This window comes from Taurulus bubalis (assembly GCF_910589615.1).
Source record: "Taurulus bubalis genome assembly, chromosome: 1".
NCBI lineage: Eukaryota > Metazoa > Chordata > Actinopteri > Perciformes > Cottidae > Taurulus > Taurulus bubalis.
The window spans coordinates 17,384,456-17,396,932 of record NC_136589.1 but is presented as its reverse complement, the minus strand read 5'-3'; the positions used below and the strand labels follow the sequence as shown (position 1 = coordinate 17,396,932).

The window sequence follows — 12,477 nt, the reverse complement described above, 5'->3', positions numbered from 1 at the left end:
GTATTTAAACTAACAATGAGAATTCCAAAGCATGCAGTATACCTTAAATGGCACAAATGAATGAGAGACAATAGTTTGATTAAAAGAATAAACATTTATATAGATGCCTGTATTTATGCCTGTTTATATTTTGAGCGTCTTTCTTTTAAAAGCATATTAATTATTTCAAACTCTGCATAAATGAACGTCATGAACATATGAATGTAGCAAATTTCCATGACTTCTCCAAAACATTTGGGATTTTATTTTTTCATCTAGGACTTTTCCAAGGCCTGGAAATAACCTTTTTAAAATTCCATGACTTTTCCAGGTTTTCCATGACAGCAACAACCCTGCCAACAGCCGACAGGATCAAATCCCTCAGGTAGAAGTTCGTTCTCTCACCTCCGACGTTCTCCTCTCTGTCTTCTGGGTAATATCAGCTGCCGCGGCGGCTTCCACCTGCTTGGCGGCCAGCAGCACCGTCCTCCACTGCTCCTCCGTGTCCCGGATGGTCTTCTGAACGTGGACCTTCCGGCCCTGGTCGATGTCCTGGTGGTCACACAGACTCTGGCCCCGCCTCCTCAGGTTGTTTACAGTGCAGTCGCCGTCGGGTTTGGAGCTCAAGATGTTCTGCCGACAGAACACGCAGCGTTCGTTTAATGCAACAGTTCATTCATTCAAACGTACATTTAAAATATTTAAAACTAAGAGTTGGGGAAAATAAAAAGGTCACGTTGGACTTTGTGAGACGATCGATCACCAATATTTCTACAATTCCCAACAGACGTCTTAAAAGGTGTATTTTGTAACTTTTACTCATTAAAATGTCTAGAATCGTCATATATGTTGTTGAGTTGTGTACTTCCATTTTCCCAAACCTGAGAAATCTTTAATTGTAATCAAAGTAACGGTCCGGTAGTTTGATCGCATTCTTTCAGAAATTTACTTTTCATCCAGTTTTAAAGGAAAACTTCTTTACGTAACGATTTTATTTCTTGGTTTGTTTTTAAGTATGTATGTTTTAACCGGATTAAGAATTTTAGTCATCAGACAAACTATCAACTATCTGAGCAAAGATGAGCTGCAGGACGTCCTCTGTCCATCGAGCTGTTCATTCAGTGTTTTTATCAGTTTCAATCAGAGGGTGCGCTTGTTTTGGAGAGGAGGAGACCTCTGCGGATAATTCAGCTTTCGGTAGAAACATCCTGAACGTCTGCATCCTGAGTTATCAGAGGAACGAGTGGAGTAAAGGACGTCCTTTGAGAAACATGAGATTTTTCACACAGGCTGCTTCATTTTTCATGTTTTTACTGGGTTTAATTTCACGGCTCTGCTTGTTTTGGAGAGGAGGAGACCTCTGCAGATAATCTGTCTGCCTGTAAAAAACTTCCTCACCAATCACATAGTCACCGAACTCCATCTTTTGTCATCATCTTTGATTAAGAGACTCAATTAAAGCCCATATCCTGGTAAACACATCCTTACTACGGGACAGTAGACAGTGAGCAGACCTGAGCTGAGTGACATCTCTCGTCCGGTGGCGTGTGCCCGCCCACGGCCTGCAGCTTCCGCTGTCGTTCTCTGATCCACGACTGAGTGTTTCTGCTCTGAGCGTCGAAGTCGTCCGACAGCGTCCGGAGCTCCGCCTGCCCAGCGGCCTGCAGGACGCTCCTCCAGCGCTGCACCGCGTCTTTCGCCACCTGCTGAACCTCCCGTTTCCCGCTCTCCTGCAGGCGCTCGCACAGACTGTCGGCTTGTGTCGTCAGGTGGAGCACCTTGGACTCGCCCTCGGGTTTCAAGGTCAAAACAGCCTGAAGGTCAGCAAGTCGAGGTTAGTTTGTGTTCTTTCTCGTGTTGAAACCAACAGATTAAGGGATTAGAACCAAGCCTGATCACAGAAAATGACCAAATCCAGATAATAATACAAATTCTTCCGTGAGCATTTTTTTTCAATTGTATTATTTTATCAACTCTCTCTGAGTATAAAATTACAAAAGTTTATATAAAATAAGTTGGAAGCACAGTGAGACAAGAACAAATTCAGATTTTCCAAAAAAGATAATCTTTTTAAATCTGTGAAACAGGTGAGGAAACAATTTTGACAAGTGATTTTTGGATTTTCTTGTCGGGATCATGTTTTCATTACTTCACGACCCCAAATGTTCTGAATGGGACTAAAAGCATCCGTGTTCTCCTCCAGGTGAGTTGTAATGTCTCCGTTCACTCTAAACATACGGCATGTAGATTAGAACTCACTCGCTGCAATGAGTACTACAACAACAAACAACAAAACCCTTTCTTCCTCCTGTTGTTGACTAACACACACACACAGGAAGAAACTGAGACTGAATCATATTTTCTCACAACAGAAGTTGAACAATCTGGGATTCACTCACCTGTGTGACCTGTAACCTTTCTTCAAACGGCATGTGACTACCGAGTGCCAGCAGCTTCTGCTTCTGCTGCTGGATCCAGGCCCGGACGTCGTCGCTCTGGCTTTTGAAAGAGTCTAAGTCCCCCTCGGGTGCAACTTCAGCTACGGCCTCGGCCTCGGCGAGAGCCTCCTCAGCCGCCTGCAACACGTTCCTCCACCGCTCCTCCGTCTGTCCGACCGCGTCCTGAACCTCTTGTCTCTCGCTGTGGTCCAGGCCCGGCTTGTCACACAGACTCTGGACCCGATGCTTCAGATCCCTGAGCTTTGAATCTCCATCCGGTCTGGAGCTCAGCACGGCCTGAAGAGAACAAATATACAGGGTTCATACACATTTTGTCCAATGGATTTCCATAACTTTTCCATGACTTTTCCATGAATTTAAACCAAATTTCCATGACCAAACATTTAGTGAAATCTCAGTGTATACATGAAAAAGTGAGAAAATGTAGTATTTAAGCCATATTTTGTGTGCCTTGTGTTTCCTGTCTATCGTCTCACACCCCATGACCCCAGGACTTTTCCATGCTTGAAAATAACCACTTTAAAAATCCATGACTTATCCAGGTTTCCCATGACCGTAAGAACCCTGAATATCCCTTCAGGAGACCCCTTTTGCCTCAAAGCCTTCATGAGATGATCTAAACATACTAACCCACCACAAACTTCACCATCTGATGCACTTTCTAAACTTACCTTTACAACCTTGAGCTTTTCTTGAACTGGGATGCGACCACCAAGGGACTGGATGCTCTGCTCCTGGTCTCTGATCCAGGACTGGGCCGTTTCATTCTGGGTTTTGACGGCGTCCAAGTCTTTGTGCAGCAGGGCTTGTGCTTCCGCCTCGCTGAGGTTCCCCTCAGCCGTCCGCAGAGCCTTCCTCCACTGCTCCTCTGTTTCTCTCAGACACTGTTGAACTTCCTGTTTCCTGCTCTGCTCCAGCTGCTCACACAGACTCTCACTTTGTCTCTTCAGGTCGTTCACTTTCGAGTCTCCCTCTGGTTTGGAGTTCAGGACGGCCTGGAGACAAGAACAGAAAAGAAAGAAAGATGATGCAAACTTTAGGAGTAGCTGTTGGAAGTACAAATACCAGCATGTGAGTCTGTTGACTGAAATATCTCAACACAACTCTTGGTACTGATATTCATGGTCCTCAGAGGATGAAGCTTCTCAATATGGCATCCCAATGACTTATGATAGAATACTTCTAATGTCTTAATTTCCTTCGGCCTCAACTGAAACAAATCTGATCATTTTAATGAATTAATAAATAATATTTTTTCTCAATTACCTTTTTATTCTTCTGTGAAACCTGAAAAACATTTTTTCTTTTTGGTCAGGATTATTTTTCTCTAGTTATTGTTGTAGTACTCATTTCGACCACAAGAGGCTGAAGAGCACCACGAACCCAAAACATTCATGTTTCCTTCCAGGTGAGTTTAATTCAAATAAATTGCGATCACACAATATGTACTTGTATAAACAGTGCATGGAGCATTTCTCACATATAATCATATACTACAATATATATAATAGGCCAACATGGATATTTTAATAAAATAATCCACCTGCGCTACGTGCTTTATCTCCTCCTTCTGGGCGTCTCCGTCTGAGGAGTTGCGGGGTCGAGCAAGGTCGGTGATCCAGGTCCTGGTGCTCGCCGCCTGGCCGGCAAACCGGTCACACTCCCCTTCCAGCGCGCTGTGGGCATCGGCTCGGCTCTGCAGCCGGTTCCGCAGGTTCCTGTAGCGCTGGATCACGTTGTCCCCGTCCTTCAGGAGGACTTCGGCTCGGACGCCTTGCGTGCGCAGTGATGCCAACAGATGCCCGATGCCGTCTGCTCGGCCACTGATGCGACAACGGGAGGGGTGTGAGACGATAGACAGGAAACACAAGGGACACAAAATATGGCTTCCTCTCTAGTTTGTTGGTAGCTTAGCTAATTATAAATAAAAAGCCTACCAAATTATCACTCCCTAGTTATACATTGTTTTTCTTTTTGTTTTTCGTTTCATTCTATTTCTTTTTTGTTGTTTATTCTTTGTTTTACACCCCTTATGTGTATAACTAAAATGAGCCTCATCTAAAAATGTGCACATGCAATGTCAATTGTCTGAAAAACATCTGTAAATGTCAAATTGATGCCTAAAAAAGAATGAGAAAAAAAGCCTACAGAATAATAATAATAATAATAATAATAATAATAATAATAATAATAAGTAATCATTAGATGGGTCTGCAATTTTTTTAACCAGGCATTACAATGGCGAGACGATTTAGTGGTCACGTTTCTATATTTTTATAATTATGTTTTTTATGGTTTTATGTCACAGATTTATTAATAATGGCGTATTTAATAGCAAATATGTTCTACAGGTTGCATGTTTTGCATTTCACCCTGTTTCAAAAAAAAAAAAAAAAAAAAAAAAAATATATATATATATATATATATATATATATATATTGTTGCATTTGTGTTTTTTATTCATAATTATTGGATGTAATCTTTGATCTTTTTGGTAAATCATCCCAACATGACAGCGTTTTCATGGTCGAATCTTTGGGCCTCTGAAGGAATGATCACCTCTCGTCCTGAAGGTCTTTCAGAAGAAGTTTGACGTTGTGCGACTCCACAGATTGTTTCTCTTTGTTCTGCAGCCACTCACTGAAGCTGTTGTGCTGCTTCTGCAGACTAGGGAACAAAAATAAATCAAACTTTGCACATCATTTGTAAGCTTCCTGCTCAAAAGGGAAGATTTTACACTTTTTATATTCATTTTGCAGAATTAATCAAGGGAGACTAAAACTACCTGTTCAGGTCCCTGAGGAGCGGCTCCATTTGTTTCTGCCGGTTGTGGCAGTGCGTCCTGAACGTTCCCACATCCTTCTGCTGCTCCGCCAGCCAGTCGCTGAACTCGGAGAGCTGCTGTGGAGGAACCAGCGGGACGCCTCGCTGCAGCTGCTCCTTCAGCTGCTCCAGACGTCTCTCTGCGTCCTTCGACTTCAGGAACCCCTGATGGGACGAGTGAGAGAGAGAACCTATGAGGACCGTTCACCACCCAGAGGACCGTTCACCACCCAGAGGACCGCTCACCACACAGAGGACCGTTCACCACACAGAGGACCGTTCACCACCCAGAGGACCGTTCACCACCGTGAGGACCGTTCACCACCCAGAGGACCGTTCACCACACAGAGGACCGTTCACCACCGTGAGGACCGTTCACCACCGTGAGGACCGTTCACCACCCAGAGGACCGTTCACCACCCAGAGGACCGTTCACGACACAGATGACCGTTCACCACCGCAAGGACGGTTCACCACCGTGAGGACCGTTTACCACCCAGAGGACCGTTCACAACCCAGCACCTTCGATGGAGTCGTCAAAGTGCAGCATTCACTTACAGCGAGTCTCTGCAGGGACGTTTCCACGTCTGCTCGGCTCTCGGGGTGCTCAAAGCACTCGTTGACTGACAGCTGCAGGTCCTGGAACCACTCTTCAAACGACTGCCTTTCATCTGAAGAAAAATAGAAAAAAAATCTATGGTGACAAAACATGATTTGTGCTATAGGTAATATAATTAATAAAAATAATTTCAAAAATGATATGCTAATAATAAAAATATGAACTGTATTTATAGAGCATTTTTCTCTACATGTTTGTGTTGCATGTGGGAGGAAGCCTGAGCAAAAATAATTGACAAAGACTGCTCCCCTGTAATTGTTGTGCAAATATATGTGAATAATACAATACAAACTTTATTCAAGAGCATTTTAGTTGCATTGTGGGAGGAAGCCTGAGCCACAGACTGCTCCCCTGTCAGATACAGATTGGACTTTACTTCCCACCAGACCACCATCCACTCAAACAGGAGACCCACTCACCTCTGATGACCTTGAGCAGGCCCTTGTCCTTCTCCTCTTCCTTCAGCTGGATCATGTCCCTGGTGCGGGCGATAGCTTCCTTCAGCCGGTTGCCGTCTGCAGACAGCGCCTCCAGCACCTGAGGACTGGCCACCTTGGAAAGCAGACCCACCTCGCCGAGCACGGCATCGGCCTGCTGCTCCTGAGCCTCCAGGTTGGCACACGCCCGCTGGTGAGGACGAGGGATCAAACCGACGTGTGAGATCCTGTTGGCGCTCGTAGAGTCGCAGTCAAACTCCCCCGTGTGAAAGGCATTTAAAATATGATGACGTGTGACGCTGATGTCGTGATTCGAGACTAGAAATCTCCTGAGAGAGTCTTCCCTATTTTAAATGCTGCATTCTATCACTATTATTATTATTTTTATTATTATTATTAATCACTATATCCACAATACATACTCAAAAATCTCTGTGTAAATATTTTGTTAATATAGTCACAATATTATTAACGAGGTATTTGATACAAAAAATATCTCGCCCTATTTTAGGACTTGAAAGGTGCAATTAAATATAATTAATTATTCATAATTGTTATAGATAAGAAACAAAACTTATTCAAAAGAACATTTAAATTTCCTTTTTCTGAACAACACCCTGTATTAGTATTTTCATATCCCCAAGAGGGTGTCCAAGTTTTATAATTTATTATATTAATTCTATCATAACCACACATTTAAGATAATCCCAGGCCTGTAACATGAAGTGAGTTCAAACAGCTGTGTACCTGCATCTGCTCTCCGAACGTTGCTTGTGACGCGTCCACTTTACTAACGGAGCACTGGATGCCCTCCACGGCCGACTGGCACTCCTCGATCTTCTCGGCCAGGTGCTTCTTCACAGCAACCAGTTCTTCGAAGACGTCGGTGCAGTCGGCAAACAGCTCCTTCACTTGCTCCATCCTCTTTCTCAGCTGGGTTTCCGTCACCTAATTCCACGGCGAGAACACGGCACTGTGAGCGCTGAACGTGGTCGTCAGCCTGGAGAAGCAAGAGAAGCCATCGCTCAGACTCACCTGCAGCTCCAGCGGGGACTCGGGACTCTGCAGCATCTTCTGGATCTCGACTGACTTCTTGTGGAAATGCTCGACGTTGTCCTCGTTGGCGTGGATCTCATCCTACAGATCAAACAGATGTTTGGCACAACTCTCACCTTCATTTATGGGATAAATTCATCTTTATCAATCTTCTTCATCTAAACCACTGGGAATCGTACCCTCATGGCGAGGACTTGCTGCTCGTTGTGGAAGGGGTGGCTCTCTGCGAACATGGACAGTTTGGCCCCCGCCCAGCCGTCCACCTCCTCCCCGAGCATGAGCTGCTTGTCCCACAGCTCCAGCCCCACCTGCAGGTTGTCCATGGAGGCATCCGTCTTCTCCGTCATCTGCAAGAAAATCAACTGCATTCAGTCAAGTTCAGATCCCAAACGAGACCTCGGTATCTAACCCGTATATAGCAATGTGATTAATGCAGTCACTACATTTTCAATGCAGCAGAATCAGGAGTCTGGCCTATTCCTTGGACCCAGTGCAGTTGTGTTTTAAACATTTAAGGTGCACTATCTATATGTCCCGTCTGGATTGCGGGGTAGGAGACACGTAGACGCTCACATCCAGCCAGTTGTCCATGAGTGCGTCGGCCTCGGCTTCAAAAGGCGTCTCACTGCAGTCGGGGAACTTCTTCAGTTGGGCCTGCAGCTGTCTGCAAACAGCCCTCATCTCCTCCATGTGTACCCCAACACCGCCGAGCCCCTCCTTAACCTCACGGATCTGGAGCACGCACACAAACACACACACACACACACACACACACACACACACACACGCACGCACACACACACACACACACACACACACACACACACACGTGTGAACATAGAGCACACGACTGGTCTTATTTCAGAATCTCTAAGTCAACGTTTGACTCGAACAGAAGTCTCCTGTGTGAAATACCTGTGTGTGTTTGACCCGTCCCATTGTGAACTCTATCGCTATCACGCCACCGTTATTCCTCCTTTACTCCCGCCATAACTACGGTCACACGGTGCGCCATAGAAAAAGACACCTGCCGTATTTGCCGTGTTGTTTCTGGTTTAGTGTCTTCAGCTGTTCTAGTCTTGTTTGTAAATAAATATTTTTTTATTTAAGTCTCAAACGTAGTCAAAGACGTACGTTCTATGTGAGGCGCCGGCCATATTATCCGCAAAAAAAAATGCACTGTTATTTTTGGTTTTCTTAAATCTACTCTAACTGTATTTTGTTGTGTCCACTCATAATAACTTGACAAACACTCTGTAAATCCCGTTCACAGCACATGAAGGGCTTCTGCAAAGGAAGCCGTGTTGCTTCGTGCACGAACCCTAATGATGCTCCTCTGCAGGTTGTCTTTGCTCAGGTAGGACGCCTGGTCGCTGATGGTTTGCTCGGCCTTCTGCATTGTGTTGCTCATCTGACTGCGGCAGCTCTGGAATTTCTTCAGAAGCTCCAGCACGGCGCTGCACTCCTTCTTCCTGCCAGAGGGAGGAGACCACAGCTTAAAGTCTCCACTGCTGTTGTCAACATTCATCTAAACAGAGCTTTATTTATTTGATCACTATTTGTTAAAGTTACTTGAGCTGAACATGCCCACCTGTCAGAGAAAGCTCTCTGGATCTCCTTCCACTGGGTCTCCAGCTCCTCGAGGAGGTGCTCTCCTCCTCCCTGCTTCTCGTGAAGTTCCCGGAGGTTCTGGAGCTCTGAGCGCTGAGTCTGCAGCTGAGCCTCCGAGTCCGACAGCGCACGAAGCCTGAGCGACATGACGGGTTATTCATCATCCAGGCTTTGTTTTAGGTAATCAGGCTTTTTTTAAATATATTATTTTGTAATATATATTGCTGGGAGTTATATATAATATAATACACCTTTACATTACAGTAAATGGATAAATAAACTGTTTAACACCTGAAGCATAGACTTCTATACAACAAGAGGAGTACTACTACTGACTCTACTACTACTACTGACTCTACTTCTACTGACTCTACTACGACTACTACTGACTCTACTACTGACTCTACTACTACTACTGACTGTACTACTACTGACTCTACTACTACTACTACTACTACTACTGCCTCTACTACTACTGACTTTACTACTACTGACTCTACTACTACTACTGACTTTACTACTACTGACTCTACTACTACTGACTCTACTACTATCTTACACAACGCATACCTGTGTTGCACGGCAGGTATGGTGGGCTCCTTCAGGCCTTGACTTTCGGTGCTTTCCTGCAGCTTCCTCAGCTCCCCCAGCAGCGTCCTTTTCCTCAGGCCCAGCGACTTGCCCTGCGTCTCCTTCTGGAGGCCCTTCTGCTGGCCGGCCAGCCCGCCGTCTGCCTCCTCCAGCCTGGACAGCAGGGCCGTCACCATGTCCAGGCAGGAGGCCGGGACGCCCTCCCTGGTGACGGTCAGCCGGGCGCCCTGCAGGAGTGCGTCCAGCTGAGGCGCCTTCTCCTTCAGACTGTCGATGCTCTGCCGGATCAGAGCCAGCTTGCAGCGACAGTCCTGCAGCACCACAGTGTCACTGCATGGGGCGCCCTGGACCCCGGAGACGTCTTCGTCCACGGTGCGCAAGGACATGAGGAAGCGGTCGAGGGCGCGGGCGGCTGCCTCGCTCTTCCGTACCTGCTGTCGAAGCTGATCCAGGCTGGCTTTGTGAGTCTCCACCTCACGGGACAGATGGAGGCAGTCTCTGGGGTCCAAGTCGCTGGATTCAGGGTCCAGACGGGACAGCTGGTCCAGCTCGCTCTGGATGTTGTCGTCCAGCTCCTGTCGCAGAAGGAGACAAATTGCAACGTGAGAGGAGACGGCAGTTGAGTGAGATGTGCTGATTCAATGTTATGGTGCATTCAGTCGGAAGCAACGCTTTTTTTCATTGTCTGCATTTACTCAAATGTAAGCTGTGTTTAAATGTTTTATTTCCCAAATATATTCTGCCATTTTCACAGATTCTCCGCCAATGTTTTTATTCAAAATTGAAAAATGTTGGACTCATATTTAAATCATATAATTGCTCCCAAAATGTTTTAATAACATGCTACTGTAAATGGGGCTTAAGGAATGTTTCATATCTATCATATATTACTTCAATTGTTCTAAATGTAAATAAGGTAATTTTGTGGATGTTTTAACATGATACATGATATATGATATGAATATAATACAATTCCCAGGGATTTATAGTATACGTTTTTTGCAAACCCTTCTAGTAAATCCGTTAATAAAATCTGTTATTGCATCCTTGACTTCTGTGAGACACACAAGAAAAGTATTCTTGGTGGAGGGAATACCTTGATGTCTTTCAGGATGTTGGTGTTGGCCAGCGTGAAGGCGGTGATGTTTTTGGGCTGCCTCAGGTAGCGGTCCAGGCGGTCTGTGAAGTCCACCATGTGGTTCTCGGTGGAGTCGATCTGTCTGAGGGCGGCGCCCAGTGAGCTGCCCCTCCTCTGGAGTTTGGACTGCTGGCCGCGCCACTGCTCCCGCAGCTCTGCCTTCTCCTGATCCAGGCCAGTGGTACCGCTCAACTGGGAGCACTGGTTTGTGTACTCAGACCACAGAGACTCTGTTTCCTGCCTCAAGAACTGGGAAAGAGGGAGTTCAACTCGAGATTATTGTCATGTCATGGGGACTGAATCACTTTTCATTGTATAGAAGTCCAGCAGCATTCTCTCTCTTGACCACCAGGGGGCGACTCCTCTGGTTGTATAGAAGTCTATGCGTCATGCTTTAAAGCAGCATTCTCTCTCTTGACCACCAGGGGGCGACTCCTCTGGTTGTATAGAAGTCTATGCTTCATGCTTTAAAGCTGCATTCTCTCTCCTGACCACTAAGGGGCGACTCCTCTGGTTGCATAGAAGTATATGCATCATGTGTTAAAGCTGCACTCTCTCTCATGACCACCAGGGGCGACTCCTCTGGTTGTATAGAAGTCTATGCTTCATGCTTTAAAGCTGCATTATCTCTCGTCACCACCAGGGGGCGACTCCTCTGGTTGTATAGAAGTATATGCTTCATTCGTTAAAGCTGCATTATTTCTACTGACCACCAGGGGCGACTCCTCTAGTTGTATAGAAGTATATGCTTCATGTGTTAAAGCTGCATTATCTCTCCTGACCCCCAGGGGGCGACTCCTCGGGTTATATAGACGTCTATAGAAAATGACTCTACTTCTCTCTTGATTTATTCCCTCAGTAAGCATTGTAAACATGAGTTTATGTCTCAATCTCTAGTTTCAAGTCTTCTTTAATACAGCATGATGTTCATTTAGTAAATTATGGTCTATTTAGAGTCAAACTGCTTTTCTCCAGCTCCACCTTCTTGTTTAAATATAAAAAAACAAGATGGCGAACCACTAAAATGCCAAACTCATGGCTTCTAAACATCAGTCCACAAACCAACGGGTGACATCACGATGGCTACTTCTTAAACACAGTCTCTGGTCTATATCTAATTCTGATGCACAGACTTATGCTGTACCTGTATTTCCTGGAGCCGTGTATGCAGACCGGTCAGAGAGACAGAGTCAGAGGGGACATCCTTGATGCTTTGCTCATTTTTAGCCAGTTGGGCTTGCAGAGACCTCTTACAATTCTCATATCTGGAAGACGTTAAAACAACAAGATAATAATGAATATAACACCCTTCTCATAGTTTTGATCTTTGTTCAGCTCATCAAAGCTGAACCGCGCTGAATTCATATTCCTACCTTTCTAAAGTCTCCTTTTTAGTGACTTCTTCCTCTCCGGACGGCTGCTTTTCAATCTCCCTCCTCTCCAGACCGACTGGCTTCATTGTCACTGGAAACACCTAAAGAAAGAGGAGGAGCATGTGTTCTGTTATCTCCAAACTCCGGAGCTGATCAGAGGACGTCTGCAGGAGAGGGCACAAGCTTACAGGTATACATGCAGATTACACAGAAATGTGAAACAGCTGTTTGCATGGTCTGAAAACATCCCAACACACTTTCAATGGGAGGGAGTCGTACCTCAGCGAAGACCTGAGGTTTGTCACTTGGTCTTGTGGAGTCCGTTTGTGCACTCACATCTTCAGTGAAGTCAACAGGAATCCTGTGAAACAGAAATTAGGGTAATAATTTC

General features: G+C 45.4%; 1 long non-coding RNA gene across 1 annotated transcript; it reads right to left on the bottom strand.

Moving 5' to 3' along the window:
* Positions 1-4,180: 4,180 nt before the first annotated feature.
* Positions 4,181-5,358, bottom strand: LOC306733582. The gene is made up of 3 exons (XR_013770949.1): positions 5,224-5,358; positions 4,998-5,105; positions 4,181-4,261 (listed from the first exon to the last, which is right to left on the bottom strand). It is a non-coding gene; the product is annotated as an uncharacterized lncRNA (long non-coding RNA).
* Positions 5,359-12,477: the final 7,119 nt, after the last annotated feature.